Here is a 5,620-nt window from a genome sequence, read left to right as displayed (position 1 = left end):
TGTAACCTAAATAAATCTTCCCTCCTCTAAGTTGTTTGTCTTGGGTATTTTGTCATAGCAATGAAAGCTGACTAACACATAGATGCTTGGGGCAGAATGTAAGGCCTTGAAGGTGAAGCTGTTCTGCCATTAAGGTCATCTGGAGAGAAGAAGAAGGAGCAGGGGACAGCAAGATGGAGGAGGCTGGGAGCATGTGGGGAATATGTTAGTGCAAAGCAGCCAGGGGCCACTCAAGGATGAGAGATGCTCCTCTGCTGATTTTGAATTTGTATCACTCTTCACAATTCCATTCTCACTGTCTATCCCATCCCTTTCACTCCTTCAATAATTGGCATATTCTGCTCAGCTCCTAAATATTTTGTATGAGAAGGACTTTGATAAACTTGACAAAAGCTGTGGCTTGCAAGTATGCAGAATAGGGTCTTCACACTTGCAAGGGGAGGTCAGCCAGGGGTGGTGGGGGTGGGGTGGGACAGAGAAGCCAGGGTCCAGCCTCACCATCTCAATACTGCTTCCCCTTCTTCTTGCCCCATCTGAACCATAACTGCTTCTCATGGTGGCTACTCTCTGGGCAACTCACCATCCTCAGGGTCAGTTTCCTTAGCCCTGCAGAGTGAAGGATGTGGAAAATAAGCCCAATGGCATTTTGCCTACGCTTTTGTCATTTAAAATCCCAGGTCTTAACCAGAACAAGGAATAAAAAAGGAACTTGTACCAGACTGGCATCTGACCCCCCCACCCTAATGGGTCACTGGACCCCAATATAATAAGCCCTAGGAAATTCCCTATTCACATTCCTGTCTCACACTAATGAATCAGTGGGACCCCAATACAAAGAACCCCAGGAATTGCCTTCCTGTCCCACCCTAAATAAAGCCTATCTATAGGAGCTAGATCCTTGCTTCAGCCCACGGCCATTTTCTACCCCAAAATGAGCTGTCTCTGGGTTCCCCCAATTGACTCTGCAGCTAAATACTGAATGAAAAAAAGCTTGCTGATCCGAGGTTTGCTTTGCCCGCATTTGTCCTGACACCCACCCCTCTGGATACGCCCCTCTCTGAAATTCTTCACTATACCTCTTTGAATGTGCCCTCTGATCCTGCCGGACCCCTTGATCCATAACACCCAACACAGAGCTGCCCTGGGTCCCTTTGCCTCCTTTGGTGGCCCCTGAGACCACCCCGTTAAGGAATCTAAGAGTACCAGAAGCATAATTTGCAGCCACTGACTTATGTACAGGTGATAGTCACCACTATACTGCTGCCCAGGGTGTCTGTCTGCCAGCTCTGAGACAATCCTTCAGTGTAGCCTGAGGGGCCTGGGCCCTCCCTTCCTCCCAAGAGTGCCCAGATCACCCACTTCCAGGAGCTCTGGAGGCATGTCCCACCTGTCCCCAGAGACAGTTGCACAACTGATCATCCAGGATCCTCTTTCCTTTTCACTCTCACCCTTTCCCAGCCTAAACAAGCATCCAGGAGGAGCTAAGTTTCTTTGTCTTTGCTGTGGGCAACTTCAGCAAAGGGATCTCTTGCTGCAGCTGCCCTGCCCATGGGCACTCCCCTCATGTGGTGGATCTGAGGGTCGACTGTCCTCACCCATCACTGTGTTTTGCTATCTGGTTCCTCCCTCCGTGGGATCTGAAAACTTGCTCTGCTGTGTAAAACCACAGGTTCCTCCACTGTCCCCTGCACTGTGGCAGGAAAGCTCCTGTGTGTTGATAGTACGTGTGCATCTCACCAACACACACACACACACACACACACACACACAGGCATGAGGCAGAGGAGCCAAGCGGGGTCCTTGATCAAATAAGATGACTTGCTCAAAACCTTGCTTCCCTCCTGTAGACCAGGAGTCTGAAGCATTTGGGTTGAAGTGCTTAGAAGCTGAAGACACCAGGGAAGCTGGACCTCTACTCCATCAAGGACACCAGCTTCCCCTCCACTCCCTTCAGCAAATCCTAGGGCAGCTCCCCAGGAGGTACCCCAGAACTTCAGGAATTTTGAACCACTGACCAGCCAATACTCCTTTCCATTATTCTGCAGAGCTGTTCCTCAGAGCCAATCCACAACTGGTGTGTGAATTTGACCATCTGTCTCTAGTGATTTTGATCTCCATCAATCAGCCCCTTAAAGCCTAGTTCAACAGCAATTTCTTGAAAAGTGTCCGGATGTCCATCCATGTATGTGTTCATTTAGCAGTGGGGGAGAGTCTGGGGGATGGAGATTGAGAGCAATCTCTGGTGAGTCCTTGCTCACCAGAAGCTTGTGTCTTGGGGAGGGTGTAGGGCACTGCCCAGGGCCTCTCAAATGAAACTGGCATGGGGAGATGCTGAGAGGGCCTCTGACAGTTGTGGGTATATGTCTGCATCGGTGAACAAGGAGCATCCTGAGGAGTCCTCCCTCCCCTCCATGGTGCCTCCTCTTCTCTGTCTCCCAGTGAGTCTCCCCACACCCAGCCTCCCTCAATGCACACACAACATTGTGCCACTTCTCTTCTGTCATGTGCCCAGCCTCACCCATTCTTTCCCCTACACCATCCATCCTTCCAAACCAACAAAAATTCTGTCCAATCAGAAACGAGGAGGAAGCAGCTCTCCCCAGCAGACAAGGAACAGAACCAGCATGAAAGACTAGAATCATGTCAAACATCTCCCCCGGGAGGGGAGAGGCCATGGATGATAATGGAAATGTTGCTTGCTGCCATGACAACCATAATCATTCAGCCAGGGTACCAAGGGCTTGGAGGCGAAGACACCAATTGGATGTTTATTTCTCCAGCATCTCTAAGGAGGTAGAAACCAAAAAGGAGACGTCTTCAGGCCTCCATTTGTTACCTGCTGGAGAAGTAGAGTATTTGGTGGGGACTGGTCCATCTTTCTCCAATCTGCCACCAATTATGACATCACTTTCAGTTTACCCTGATTCTAACTCTTCATTTATATCAACCATTTATATCTCAGTGGCCATGGCCACTGAGAGTCCCCTGGCAGCCAGGTGCAGGAGGTTTGGCCACAGGCTGGGAAGACTGGCCTCCATCTCAAGGCAAGGTTAGAGTCATGGCCAGCACCAGGATGACTCCAGGGCCTGTGAAATCTCCACACAAACACATTACCTACATCATGTCTGGGGGTGGGAAGACAGGAAGCAGAACCAACCCCCCAAATTAAAAGTTATTGAGGTGATGGAGGCTGCAGCAACAGTCATGGCGGCTCTGTGGGTAAGGCTGGCGCAGTGCAGACTCCGGGATTTGGCGTTGTCTCTCGGGCCCTTTCCTCCGTCATTGTGCACAGCTAAAAACAAAAGAACAATGGCCAAAGCCTGGAAGAGGACATGGGTCATAATGAGCATAAGACAGAGCCTCCCTTTACACACAAGACCCTCTTGGAAGAGAAGGTCAGGTTGGAAGGGCAACTGATAGGCACCATGGAAAAATATAAATGAGCTTTGGCAGATATTGTGAACTTGAGGCAGAGGAGCCAAAAACTGGTGGAAGAGGCAAAATTACATGGCATCCAAGGCTTCTGCAAGGACTTGCTGGAGGTTGCAGACATTCTGGAGAAGGCAACCCAGAGTGTTCCAAAAGAAGAAATTAAAGATGATAACCCTCACCTGAAAAGCCTGCACGGAGGTGGGGGGTGGGCTGGTGCTGACCGAGGTGCAGATCCAGAAGGTGTTCACAAAGCAAGGCTTGCTCAAGCTGGACCCCCTTGGAGCCAAATTTGACCTTATGGACTTGAAGCGCTGTTCCACACACCAGTAGAGGGCAAGGAGCCGGCCACAGTGGCGCTGGTTACCAAGGTAGGGCACACCCTCAGGCCTGCCCTGGTGGGGGTGATGAAGGAAGCATTGCTACCTCCCGAAGGGCCTTTGGCTTTTAAGTCACTTGCTGTAACTCTTCAAAGGCAGGTTCATCTTTTCTCATCTGGGAGTCCAGCCTTGATGGAAAGCTTAAGTGGCTACATGGAATCAAGCTGGTGGCACAGTTGAGTTCAGAAACTCTGGTTTTGGAGTCGGGTTTCTTAGTACACCACGTGTTTAATAGCTTCATATGCTTCCAGAAAAGGGCAGATGGGACCTCTATGGTATCATGAATATGTATCTGCTCAAACCCATGATTGCAAAGTACTTTAAACAAATAAAAGGTCTTTAGGAAATGTCCCCCCAAAAAAAGTTATTGAGAAAAAAAAATCTAAAACCAGCAATAGGAAACTAAGAACAATGAGCAGGAGCCCTGTTCTGGTCATAGGTGAAATCACACAGCTAATTTCCAGAAGGCCAAACTGAGAAAAGGGACTGCTGAGGTCATGGATGGTCTACGTGGCTGGTGGCTTATGAATAGGAACATGAATGTTCTGTCACAGACTTCCTTCAGCTGCACTGGGAGCTAAGCTGGCCACAGAGACTTAGGATGGGGCCATTTCTGAGGGATGGGTAAGGGTCATCTCCAGAGAAGCTGTTATCTCCTCTGAGGCAGCACAGCATGAAGCCCCAGCTTACATCAGGTGAGGGAGGCATCCTGCAGCCTGTCTACCTCTGATTTATCCTGCATTGTTAGGATGACAAACAAGGAATCAGCTCCTCCACAATACATCCAGCCAGCACCCCTGCCCCAAGCAATATGTAGCTTTCAAGGGTTTCTGCACTTAAGTAATGACATTGCCAAGTGCCAGAACTCTCAAATGGTGGAAGATAGTAATCAAAATATAAAATACTGCCTGGTGTGTATTCCTTTAAGAGAATCCATCATGGTGGGCATGGTGGCACACATGCCTGTAATCCCAGTGACTCGGGAGGCTGAGGCAGGAGGATCTCCAGTTCAAATCCAGCCTCAGCAACTTAGTGAAGCCCTAAGCAACTTAGTGAGACCCTGTCTCAGAATAAAAAATAAAATGAACTGGGGATGTAACTCAGTGGTAAGGAGCTCCCGAGTTCAATCCCTTGTACTCAAAAAACAAACAAACAAAAAGAGAATCCATCTCTGCTAGGGCATCTTGGAAGGAAGGAGGAGGTTGCTAGACTGTGCTACCACTGCCCATTCTATTAAATACAGTGTGTGGTTCAGAGTCACATGGGCATTTATGAATCCCACTCCTCTATGGACTCAACAGAGCTTGATGTTTGATTTGCCTGTGGATCAAAGAAAGGCCACTTATCCCTATGGGACATTTCCTTCTAACATACTGGCATTGTTCAGCAGGGAAAAGTGAAACAAAAGCCGTATTTATTCAGACAGGAGTTTCAAAGTTAAAACATCAAGGAAATAGATCAAAACTTTAAAAAAAATTTTTAAAAACCCCAGCTCCAACCTAAGTTCTCTAACATTTCATATTTCCAAAAAATCACAAGAAAATGTTGAACTATCCCAAAAGACTATATTCATTTTATTTCCGTTAAATGCCTCAAAGCAAAAAGTTCAAGGGTCTGACTTTTCTCTCTCTACTGTTCATCTTATGGTCAAAGTCCACTTTCCATGCTGGTGGGGGCTAGAACTGTGCCTGTCAAAGTGACAGTTGCCACAGCATGCTTACTGCTTCAGAATAAAAGAAGTTGAACATTTACATCCAAATATCTCACAGATTTACCCTACTATAACATGGAGCCCCAAACAAACAAATAAA

General features: G+C 48.0%; 1 pseudogene; it reads left to right on the top strand.

Annotated features, from left to right (window-relative positions):
- Positions 1-3,060: 3,060 nt before the first annotated feature.
- Positions 3,061-3,989, top strand: LOC107145098 (annotated as a pseudogene).
- Positions 3,990-5,620: the final 1,631 nt, after the last annotated feature.

This window comes from Marmota marmota, unplaced genomic scaffold (genome assembly GCF_001458135.2).
Source record: "Marmota marmota marmota unplaced genomic scaffold, marMar, whole genome shotgun sequence".
Lineage (NCBI taxonomy): Eukaryota > Metazoa > Chordata > Mammalia > Rodentia > Sciuridae > Marmota > Marmota marmota.
The sequence above is the reverse complement of the archived record's forward strand: the minus strand, read 5'-3'. Positions and strand labels throughout refer to the sequence as shown.